Raw genomic sequence first — 12,968 nt, forward strand, 5'->3', positions numbered from 1 at the left:
AGATAAGTATTCATATTTTATATTAATCAGGTCATTTTATTTCCTTATCAGTCACAGTTCTCTACATTCCAGAATTTCCTTGAAGTGATAGACCAACACCATACAGAAACACTGATTGTGATATGCCTGAAAGAAGTAGGTCCCCAATTCAAAAAGCAATTATTCTCATTGACATCTTATTTGGCAGGAAGCCAGGAGATGGGCTCTTGTCTGCATTAATAGTCCCTGGTAATGACAGGGCCGAGGGAGAGAGGATGGTCCCCCCCGGAGGCATCAGCAGCCTGAGCCTGGCCCGGGCAAGACAGCCGGCTGCGACTTCAGACCAACCTTGGCTCTCAGGTCCCCAGCTCCTGACTATAAACTGAACGTGTGTCTTCAGATCCAGTGTGGTCAGATCTGCCCATTCTTTGAGAGAGAAAAAAAGGAGGAATTTAGGATTACTACATGAAATCTCTAAGTTTGTAAATACTGTCAACAATTTCAATTTCTTTTCAGTTCACTAAAAAGTTCAGTTCGGGCTAAATGGAACACGTCTGCAGGTGGAATCTCATGGGGCGCCCAGCTTGCAGACTTTGTGTTAGATCTATGTCCAGCTCCAACACCGATGCTCATCAAGGTGGTGGTTTTCTTCTAGAATCAGACTCTGGTAAAGGGAGCGATGGGGCCCCTTCATGTGGCATGAGGTGGGACCGGAGAGCTGGCTACATGGTGCGGCCATGTCACCTGCCACACTGCCACCTGGATTTCAGTGGGCATCACCGTCCCAGGTGGTCTCTGCCCTGAGTGCTGGGGTGGGAGAACCACCCAGAAAAGGAGCCTTGATGGCTCAGATGAATATACTTCCTTTATCTGGTGCTTTAGTTCAGTCCCCTGGCTCGGGCCAAGCTAGCTCCAGCTCAGTGGTTTACTACAAACACCTCATCAACTCTGCTCCACTATAGAAGTGCAAAGGGCACGGGAGGCAAAAGTATCCAAAGCCAGATGGGACCCCTGCAGACCCAGCCTACAAGAATGGTCCACCTCATATTGTGACACGGATGAAAACATAGACTCAGAGCAGACCCACCCTCTTGGATTTAGTTTTGCTGACTGCCTCCTGGGTGTGGCTCCACCCATGTCTGAGGGTAATTAATTCCTTCCTTCATTCATTTACACAGCCTGGGCCAGCCTCACGGCCAGCGCTCAGAAGGGCTCACGCTCTGTTTAATGTTCTGCTGGCACCATCTTGAAACTGAATACTTTTATCTTTGAACTTGTTTTTTGTAGGTGAAATCCACTGGGGGATTAAATAAACTCTTGAGCAGAGAAGATATGAGAAAGGGACAGGCTTCTATGTCTGACCGTTTCACTGCACTTAGCCCCTCCTTTGGAGCAGGACCCACATTTACATTCTGCACTGGCCCAAAAATTAGGGACCAGGTTCCGCCTGCAGAAACTGCCTTGTGACATTGGTCTTTCTTTATAAACACCTACACAGCCTTTGGGCAGTGCCCGCCATCAACTGTAATTTTACATTCTCCTCCTTGAAAGCGTACATCTCTCTAAAAGACCATTTTAAACCTGAGCTCCCTTACAGCTTTGCTCCGTTCAGCCTCAGAAGGTCTCATCCTCCCTCTCCCCCACCCACCACTGTGGCCTTCACCTGTCCCTGCCCTGGTCAGCATGACGCATCAGGGAGTGAAATAGGAGGGGCGGGAGACACAGGGATCCTCGCCACTGGGCAGGATTCAGCCGTCTCTGAAGTTCCTTTTCTTTTCAGAGCCCAGTTCAGAGGGAGTCACAGCAAACTTTCATTCCACGGGCTTCTCAGGTTCCTCCTAGGGCACCTCCACGTGGGTGTGTGGACTTCACGGTGGTACCCTTGTTTCCTCCAGAGTCCCCTGTGCCGTGTTCTCTGTGTTCAGAGTGGCCTGCACTCTTTCTGTTTCCTTTGCATCTCTCAGGAGTCCTGTCCAGGAGCCCGAGGTGTGAGGACAGCCCTCCACATGGCCCTGTCCTCACTCTGGCCATCCATGGTTGAGACAGACACACCGTTGGTGAAGAGACCATTTCAACTCTTGTATAAGTCAGTAAGTAGATAGATAGATAGATAGATAGATAGATAGATAGATAGATATAGAGAGATAGATTAGATAGATAGATCAATAAAGTTAAATGGAAGAAGAAATGTTTTTTAAAAAAGGTCTGAGGTGACCGCTGCCACCGCAGGCCCAGGCATTTCAGTAAAAGAGCACTGATCCTACAGCACGTGGACCCAGGAGGTGCTCCACCAAAGAGTCTCGGGGAGCTTGGGACCCTGAAGGTGTGTACCACCTCTGGTATGTACGTGTGTGTGTGTGTGTGCTCACATACACATTTTTCTAGAATCTGATATTACTGAATACCAGGAACGTTCCAGGCCCTGGGCTGTGCATTGTCCATGCAGAAAACAAAGGGTGAGCACAAACCTCAATAAACATCTGCTGCCCCAGCCAAGAGGTAGAGAAATCTGGGGACAGAGCCCAGGGCTCTTCAGGAAGACCCTGACTGCTAGGGAATTTTCAAGAAGACTCTTATCAGCAGCCCCATGGTTGTGGGAAAGAAAGCTCCGTAACTTCTCTCAGGCTGTTTCCCGTCGGTTAAACTGGATATTAACAAGCATCATACCCCCTTTGCCTTCCTCCTAGTGAGCTAGCATCATGCCTGTGATCTCCTGGGACCTGCGGTCTCCAGCCGTCCTAGTGGTGACCTTCCTAGGAAAGCACTGAGGGATGAAATCCTCTAGCCAAGTCCAGCTGCATTTCAGCCGGGAGTGTAGGTGCCTTGTAAGCAGGGCTGCTTCCCCAGAGCCACGCACGGCTCCTCCCTGAGTCAGAATCCCTGGGTCCTACCTGTGCCTCCCAGACCACTGGCATCACCTGGAAACTTGCCAGAAACAGTAATTCCAGGGGCCCAGCTCCGACCAACAGAAAGAGAAACCTGGGGGCTGGGTGTAGAATACTTGATTTGAGCCAGTTCTTTCTTCAGTGCTGACATTTGAGGCTCAAACCAGAGTTCTGATAAATCTCCTCGCCTCACCCATGCACATTCTTTGTCTTCCCTCAGGGTTCAGTCAGTACCACCTCGTTGGAGGCTATCTAGACCTCCCCAGCCCCCTCTACACTCAGGGAAATCAATCTCTCCCCAAAGCTGCCACTTGGCTCTGAGACCTGAGGACGAGAAAACAGTCAGCGCTTCTGAACTGCTTTGTGCTGACCACGCCCCTCGTTCTCAGGGATCCTGTTTCATTTACCCACCTCACCTTGGTTCAGGAAGGATCTGACACAGCTTACAACGATTTCCATAATAAACGAGAAAATACAGGGTAGAAATTAGGTGCAAAGAGTAGGACAGAAGGAAGAGTAAGACAGCAGGCTGGAGTTGAAGCAGATTCACACCCATCTGTGTATCTGTGGCTGTGGGCAGCCAAGTACCTGGTCCTCATCCTCCTGCAAGTGCCTGGCCTGAGGAGGGGTACAGCGATAGGATTGCCAGGGTCTGTCAGATGCTGACCTCAGACCCCAGAGACTCTCCTCTGTGGCTCTGGTGAGAGAACACCGTGCAAAATAGGTCATCTTCCTGCCTGTCCTGTGCCCTCACCGCCCAGATACTGATTTATGCTCTTTCACACTCTTATCTGAAAATATTAAAATGAGAATAATAAAGTGAGTGGATTTTCTTTTCTCTGCTCCCTGCATAATTCCATATACCTCTTTTTATAAAATTCCAGGTTTTAACCTCAAAGTAGATTTTTTCAAAATGTATTTCCCGGGACATATCTTTTTAGGTTGAGCTTAAGTTCAGTCTAGACAACGAATGCATTGGGTTTTTGATGAGGAGACTTTCAGGATTTACACTTTGTAAGCAAGATGTTCTCTTATTTATAATGTGTGTGGGTATTTTTCTCATACATTATTTCAGTGAAATGCACTGTAAAGAGGAAATAATGGAAGCCAAGAGATAAAATATGTCCTCTAAGAACCTGCATGTTAAACGTGGATCTGTACATGTTTGGATCTTTATTTAAGTGGATTCTTTCAGGATGATGCATCTCCAAAGCTTCAGTGCTATTTTCTTCTCTCTAATTCCCTCATGCTTCCTTTGGGGTAACTCAACTCCCATATTGTACTACGTATACACAATCTACACCTGGAATGGGGTTATGGTACTCATGGCAGGTTTCCAGAAACCAGATAATAAATAATTGAAGGAATTCATGAGTTAAAGATTATTAGTAGGTATCACTTAGAACCATTTTTCTTTATTTTTGCTTCTTATGTACATTAACTTTTTAGCCCCCAGAGTTAAGTAGGTCCAATAGGGCATGTACTAAAGAGAATAAGCCTGAAAAATAGAGAAGCAGAAATCACTTTAATTCTCAATCTGTTTACCCACTCCAGAGAAGGAAAGAAAAGAAAATACTAATCCTTTTTAAGGTTATGTCTGAATAATGGCTCCATGTGAAGACCTGCAGCCCGTGGAGCCTCACCCAGGGACGTACACAAATTTCACCAAACATCCTTCATACAATCAGACTTTCCATCCTTGTGGTTTAGGAAAATATATTTTTGTTGAACAAGCGATTAAGTATTTCCACTTCTTGAAAACATATTTGTGCTGTGTCCAGGTTTGGGGAAGCCTTTCCAGGATTTCTGTGGTTCAGCAGTGACACCCAGTGGCTAGAGGCACATAGGCTGCAGGAATCTCTCCTTTACTCCATATTAGTGAGAGGAATCGCAAAGGGTGAGGATCAAAGACTCCATGGGAAAGAAGGTGACAACTGCAGGCTGGGTGGCAATGTGGGGGGCATAGGGACACTCTGGCTTGAGGACACCGGCGCAGGCTTGGTCCATCCCATTGTCAACTTCCCCAGCAAGATCCGGAGAGCAGACTTCCCTGGTGGCTCAATGGTTGAGAGTCCACCTGCCAATGCAGGGGACACGGGTTTGTGCCCCAGTCCAGAAGGATCCCACATGCCGCAGAGTGGCTGGGTCCGTGAGCCATGGCCGCTGAGCCTGCACGTCTGGAGCCTGTGCTCCAGAACGGGAGAGGCCACAACAGTGAGAGGCCCGCGTATCGCAAAAAAAAAAAAGATCCGGAGAGCGTGGGGCCACAGGAATGATGCTTGCCAACTGAGTATAGATGGGACCATGGCAGGTTGTCAGTCCTGGACCAAACCGCAGCGGTCACAAAGGCAAAGTGAGGTCACGTGACACACACACTGAATCAGTCAATGATTCCATGGAGTTGGCACAGAAACGCAGGTCTCCTAGGCCAGCCGTTTCTCTCCATGACATCAAACACATGACAATAAATTGGAGGGAAGATGAAGGAGTGTGTGGGAAGACGTAAGAGCATGTGCCGATCTTTATGGGATTTTTAAACTCATACTGAAATACTTCACACTGAGAACTAGCACAGTCCTACCTGTAAATCGCAACCACTTGGAGATAAAATCAAGCACCAGGGGCTTCCCTGGTGGCGCAGTGGTTGAGAATCCGCCTGCCGAAGCAGGGGACGCGGGTTCATGCCCTGGTCCAGGAAGATCCCACGTGCCGCGGAGCGGCTGGGTCCGTGAGCCATGGCTGCTGAGCCTGCGCGTCCGGAGCCTGTGCTCTGCAACAGGAGAGGCCACAACAGTGAGAAGCCCGCGTACCAAAAAAAAAAAAAAATCAAGCACCAGGAATGGTTTGTTCCTACACTAAAGTGAGGGTAGAGGCCTGACATTTGGGGCAAATGCTCCGGGGGCTCTGGAAATTCTCAACAGCAGCTGCTATTTGAGGATAAGCTGATCTTCCTTGGGAAGAATGACCCCTGACTCAGAGTCAGGAGCGTGGAGTCTCGGCTCCAGCCCCAGGACGTGTTCACAGCTCCACACCTCCTCTTAACTTTCAAAAGATGGCCTGATTTTTTACTCTGTAAAAGGCGAGGCATTGCACGAGGTGTCGATGTGAGTTCTACTGCCTATTAATTGTTTAAGTTTAGTCAACTTCCTCAAACCTTCTGAAACCCAGTTTCCTAATATATATTTTAAGATAATAATAATACTTACCTCAAAAAGTAATGCTACACCTAATGATATAAGCAAATTTAAAGTGCCCAGCACTTAATACAGAATTATTTTTATTCTGACATTTTATTACAAAACTTTTCAAACATACGGAAAATCTGAAAGCGTTTCAGAGTGAACACCCATATTGGTCATCATCTAGAGTCTACATTTCACATTGCACTGTGCTTGCTTTATCACTTACCTCTCCATTGATCACTCCCCTACCCACACACCAATCCATCTTATTATTTTTTGATGCATTTAAAAGAAGCAGACTTCAGTCCATTTCCAAATGTCATTCATTAGGGTGCAATATTTGTCTGTTGTCCCACTTTATTCTTTGGAGGTAAAGTTCACACACAATGAAAGGTACAAATCCTAAGTATATCATTTAATGGGTTCTAATAAATGTTCATCCCCTAAGCCCAAGCTCCAGTCATCATATGGAATATTACCATCACCCCAGAAGATTCCCTCATGACGCATTCCAGTAAATCCCTGACCCGCCTTCAAGATGCAACTACTCTTCTCATTTTCTTGGCCCATCCAAAACTGATCCAAAGTGACCCAGAACCTTTGTCACATAACTAAAGATCTCGTTTCCAGGTGACTTTCTTATAATAACAAAGAGTCAAAGGGTTTCATCCCCAAATCTATGCATTTTTCATTATTGTTAGCATCTTGGTTTCTAAGAAACGTTGCATCAAAAAAATGACAAAATACATCTGGAACAATCAACCCAAGAATCATTTTGCACCAGCAGTGAAAATTCTTACCACAAGATGGCAGCAGCAGTCCATAATGTTGCTCCACACCTGCCACTGTGACCCACGAGCTTTAGGATTATCAGGCTTCCACTCTGTACTCACAAAGCACACGTCTGTTAGGAACAGGGGGCCAACAATGATGAATCACACCTGTATTTAGGGATGGCATTTCTAAACAGGTAAATTAAGGGGAACCAAGAAATCCACAAATGAGGCTGGTTAACATATGAGATACCCCTGAGACCAGGCCTCTGGTTACCCCTGGGTCTCTTTGGTAAGCTTCAGGTGGGGCATAGATGTGTTGATCAAAGCTGCCGATGACACAAATCCAAGCACTGATTATAGAACTCCAGTTACAGAATCAGTTGCCAAAAGCTGTTGATGTTTAACAGGGATGAAGGAAAAGATCTTCACCGAAGCATCACAACTAACTGCCAGCGTCCATACGAGATGGTGGCCTGCAATCTACCTCTTCATCCTGGCTCTCCAATTCCAATTCGAATTGACAAAGGGATGCAAAGGGCTGAGAAACTGCTTCTGGACTAGAGAGCCAGGAATGGTAGGATCCACCTCCAAAAAACACTGAAGAATAATTTAGAGCAGGAAGGTCCTAGGGACCAATGCAACACTCCCTAAATTTGTAATAAAGTGTGCAGTGTTTTGGAAACCAAGAAAAGGTCATGTCAGTAGCCGATGGCATGACTGCAGAGGAAAGAACTTGAAGAACTAGAGCAAAGAGAATCTACGGAGCGGCCAATGCTGGCTCAGATGTAGAAGGCCTGTCAATGGTTAGAGACAGTGACCATTGTGAAGGGCATCTGTTCCCCTTTAGTCTGTTGCATCCCCTTTCCCTGATATGTTCACAGCAGAGACATCCACATGCAGGAGGTAATTTTAAGGTAGAGAATCCATATGACAGACAGTGGTGAAAACTTTGCAAAGTGTGGGACATGTCACACTCGAGGCTCGCACCACGATTGGGGTATTAAAAAGAGACGACCCAGCAATCCCACTACTGGGCATATACCCTGAGAAAACCATAATTCAAAAAGAGTCATGTACCACAATATTCATTGCAACACTATTCACAACAGCCAGGACATGGAAGTAACCTAAGTGTCCATCAACAGATGAATGGATAAAGAAGATGTGGCACATATATACAATGGAATATTATTCAGCCATAAAAAGGAATGAAACTGAGTTATTAGTAGTGAGGTGGATGGACCTAGAGTCTGTCATACAGAGTGAAGTTAGTCAGAAAGAGAAAAAGAAATACTGTATGCTAACACATATATATGGAATCTAAGGGGGAAAATGTCATGAAGAACCTAGGGGTAAGGCAGGAATAAAGACCCAGACCTACTAGAGAATGGACTTGAGGACACGGGGAGGGGGGAAGGGTAAGCTGGGATGAAGTGAGAAAGTGGCATAGACATATATACACTACCAAATGTAAAATAGATAGCTAGTGGGAAGCAGCCGCATAGCACAGGGAGATCAGCTTGGAGCTCTGTGACCACCTAGAGGGGTGGGATAGGGAAGGTGGGAGGGAGGGAGGGAGACACAAGAGGGAAGAGGTATGGGAACATATGTATATGTATAACTGATTCACTTTGTTATAAAGCAGAAACTAACACACCATTGTAAAGCAATTATACTCCAATAAAGATGTAAAAATAAAATAAAAGAGATGATTTCCCTAGGTGCTTAGACACGTAACAATAACACACAGGAACGAGGTTCTTATATTCTTCTACTTATAAAATCCATCAGATGATGATGTATTAAATATTGGAATCATCTTGCCCAAGCAAGATGTTCTTAGAGAGCAAGTCTGTTGAAACTGAAGTCCATTCAAACTAGCTTGTTCACCCAAAGCCCTGGGGGAGACACATCTCAGCACAAGTCCCCTGTCACTGATGGATAAAAACCTTAATTGCTTGCAGCAAGTGATGAGTTTACCTGAACACAGTCAATAATGTTGAAATTACCTTGATTCCTTAGGCTGACAAGATGCACATATTAAAGATCTCCATAATTAAATATACAACATCAAGTCAAATAATCATTTGAACGAACAGGGAGCAGTGAGGACCGCTGGCCCTCATCAAACCCTTCCAAGTCTGACAGTTCATTAACGAAGACAAGGAACAAACAGATTCACGGGTAGACAAATGGAATATGTCGGGTTTAGGGCAGAAATCTTTACAAAGATCAGAGTTTTCTTCTGCTCTTGTGGAAAACCTCTCTCACTGTGATTTTCACTGCAGCTCGTGATGATGTGGATTCCTCTGGGAAGTTGGCCGGATTTCCTGGTCTCTCCTCGGCAAGGACCAACATTGGGGTGGCGTCTCATGGTACCTGCAGCCTGGGAGGGGGGTCAGCGCCCACCTCACAGATGAGCAAACGGAGCCCCAGGAGGCTCCTCCTGCCAGGGGTCCTGAGGCCTGACACCGGGCTGGGGACACATCTGCAGCCCCAACCCCCCAGCAGTAAGAAAGCCCAGGCTGTGTGGGAACAGATCTTTCTAAACCACACAGCCTTCAGAAGGGCCCCAGGCACTTCTTAACTTCAGCTTCCAACCGTGTTGTATTTTTCCCACGAGGTATTACCATCCTTATACATACTTTGTTCCACTTCTTCCTCTGTACATCATATTTTTCACGTGCAAATTATGCTGCGACTATTATAATAAAATAACCTCCTTTGTTAGGGCTCCAAATCCCTGCTTTCTCCCTTAAAGGGTCTTGATCATTTTATCTACTCTCCCTTTTCTTCAGCCCTAGAAGGGGCATCTTGTGAGGCCAGCCCCTGCCGGCCAGCACACTGCACCCACCTCCTCCCCGCAGGCTCCCATCAGCTGCCTTCAACACCACTCACACCAGCAACCTGCCATCTCTCTGTCCTTCTGCTGCCCACCCTGCCCTAAGCTCTGCCCATCTCTGCCTTGGCAGGCTGGCCCCACAAACCTGATTCCTCCTCCTGGGCCTCACCTAGGCTACAGTTTTCTCTCCCTTTGCATCTAGGGGGCTGGGCCTGTCCCCAGATGGCAAGGAGCGGGATGCTATAGGATTTGCAGTGAAGATGTGCACGGTCTCCCCAGCCCTGACTTGCCCTCCTGGGGCAGGTGCAGGGCAGGACTTCAACCACCTCCTGATGACTTTAGGGTGATGAGGGGTGCTGGTTCCGGCCATCAACCCCTCCTGGATGGGACACTGCACTTCCCTCTGTCTCCTCTTTCCTCTTCCTGTTGGCTCTTCCTCATGACACACAAACTTATCAACATTTTTGCATCCTAAGGAGAAAATATCTCCTCTTCACTGTCAGCATGAATAAGTTACGAGAAATACCCTCCGAGCAGCTACTTCTGTCTGCTCCCTCCTTAACCCTTTGGTGTCTGGCTTCCATCCAACCCCTTGATGGAGACCCCATAACTGCTCTTTCAAGGGTCTTCAGTGGCCAGGAGTGCCTTCCAGTCCTGATCTTTCTGACTGGCCTGTCACATCACACAAGGTCCACCAACACTTCCCTGAAACGCATGAGGTTCTTCACACCTCACATGCTCTTGAAATCTTCTATTCTCTGCGACAGCTTTCTTCTGTCTCATTTTTTTTCTCCCTCCTCTAAGACTTGAAACTTTGAATTCAGATAGACATGGCTCAAGTCCTGAATCCTCCCAGATTTGTTTGACCTTCAGCAAGGTACTTAAATTCTCCAAGCCTCTCTTTCTTCACCTGTAAACTGGGAAAGATAAGGGAACAAGTACAAAGCCTTCAATGAGAAAACACACAAAATGTGTAGCAGAAGGTATGCGTAATAAGAAGTTGATTTCCTGCCCATCCATTCCACCTCCATCTCTGTGTCCCACAGAGACCCCAGGACAGTGAAATTTAGTAAATATGTGTGAGCCCACATAGAATCAGGGGTCCTGCATGATGACCAGCTTCTGGCTGATGAGTAGGTTGTCTAAAAGTGGAGAGAACAAAGTACCACTGTGGGAGCCAAGTTTCACACCAAGCAAATTCCTTGCAGATTCCTCATCTCTAACCCTTCTTCCTTTGCACCATCCTGCCATACCCCCAGACAGTGTCTTCAATCCTATGTGTTAGCAAGCGATGGAATCTACAGACATGGGAGCTTAAATGAGCTTTTCAAAAACAGCAGACAGCTCAGATGTTCATGCCAGGGCTAAAGAAGGAACATCTTGTTGGTACTGCTTGCAAAAAACAAACAACAACAAAAAACAGTTTTAATGAACATTATATTCTTGTATAAATGGTATAAAGTTGATAATGTTACCATATTCAGAATTTATAAGTTGTTTTCCTTTGACACAGAATTTACATCCTTGTGTTTAAACCACTGAATTTCCTTGATATTTTGTTCTGGCTTGTAGTACAGTCTTAGAATTAAGACAGCATCGCAAATTCTTAGAAATCAGGACCACAAATGAGATTGTTCTTAAAAGCTAATTCTGGGAGGCTGTTCATGGCAGTTCCGGGGTCTCCAACATTTTTCCTGGCTGTGGTCCAAATCTGTCTGAAGCAGAGGCAGTGGAACTTGAGGTTCTTGCTGGTGTGAAATGACTGAGTACAAACTGGTGGTGGTTGGAGCAGGTGGTGTTGGGAAAAGCACACTGACAATCCAGCTGATCCAGAACTACTTTGTAGATGAATATGATACACCATAGAGGATTCTTACCAAAAACAGGTGGTTATAGATAGTGAAACCTGTCTGTTGGACATACTGGATACAGCTGAACAAGAGGAGTACAGTGCCATGAGAGACCAATACATGAGGACAGGTGAAGGCTTCCTTTGTGTATTTGCCATCAATAATAGCAAATCATTTGCAGATATTAACCTCTACAGGGAACAGATTAAGCGTGTAAAAGACTCAGATGATGTACCTATGGTGCTAGTAGGAAACAAGTGTGATTTGCCAACAAGGACAGTTGACACAAAACAAGCCCATGAACTGGCCAAGAGTTATGGAATTCCATTCATTGAAACCTCAGCCAAGACCAGACAGGGTTTTGAAGATGCCTTTTACACACTGGTAAGAGAAATATGTCAGTACCGAATTAAAAAAATCAACAGCAGTTATGATGGGACTCAAGGTTGTATGGGATTGCCATGTGTGGTGATGTAACAAGATACTTTTAAAGTTCTAACACCAGAAAAGAGCCACCATCAAGCTGCACTGACACCTTGGTCCTGACTTCCCTGGAGAAGTATTCCTGTTGCTATCTTCAGTCTCACAAAGGAGCTCCTGCGATTTTCCCAACTCTCAGTAGATCAGTATAATATCCTCTATTTGAGAAGTTCTCAGAGTAACTACCTCCTCACTTTGTTGTCTGACCAGATAAATGAACCTCTTGTTTCTCCCAGTATTTCTCTACCGTGGGTTCTCCCCGAGCACACACAAACAATCCTCCGCCACCCCAGGTTTTTCACCTGAAAAGCAATTAATGCTCTGAAACAGATAACCAGACTGTAGAAACATGAAATTCTGTAGAAAACAATGTCTTGAGCTCTGAAGTAGCAACTGCTGGTGATTTTTTTTTTTCCTTTTTACTGTTGAACTTGGAACTATGTTGGTTTTTGGAGAAATGTCATAAATTACTGTTTTGCTGAGAATATAGTTAATGTTGCTGTTTGGTTTGTTTTTAATGTTATCAGCTATATTCTATAAACTGGCATCTGCTCTGTATTCAGAAATAAAAATAAAAGCTAATTTTGGAAGAAAAAATGACTCACCTTTCATGTTTCTCAAAGTTCAAAACTTGTTTAATAGCACTTTTAACATAGGGAAAATTGTGTTCATTTCCAATAAATGTCAATACTCTCCATTGAAGAAGAACTTGTCCATCTTTAAAATCCTTTTTGAGGGCTCCCCTTGCGGTGCAGTGGGTCACAGTCTGCCTGCTGATGCAGGGGACACGGGTTCGTGCCCCGGTCCAGGAAGATCCCACATGCCGCGGAGTGGCTGGGCCTGTGAGCCATGGCCGCTGAGCCTGCACTTCTGGAGCCTGTGCTCCACAACGGGAGAGGCCACAACAGTGAGAGGCCTGCGTACCACAACAACAAAAAAAAAAAAAAAAAAAGAGAGAGAGAGAGAGAGTAATG

At 45.8% G+C, this 12,968-nt stretch overlaps 1 pseudogene; it reads left to right on the forward strand.

The window, feature by feature from the left end:
* The first annotated feature begins 11,405 nt into the window (after positions 1 to 11,405).
* Positions 11,406 to 12,161, forward strand: LOC132496045 (GTPase NRas-like; annotated as a pseudogene).
* Positions 12,162 to 12,968: the final 807 nt, after the last annotated feature.

This window comes from Mesoplodon densirostris, chromosome 9 (genome assembly GCF_025265405.1).
Source record: "Mesoplodon densirostris isolate mMesDen1 chromosome 9, mMesDen1 primary haplotype, whole genome shotgun sequence".
Classification (NCBI taxonomy): Eukaryota; Metazoa; Chordata; class Mammalia; order Artiodactyla; family Ziphiidae; genus Mesoplodon; species Mesoplodon densirostris.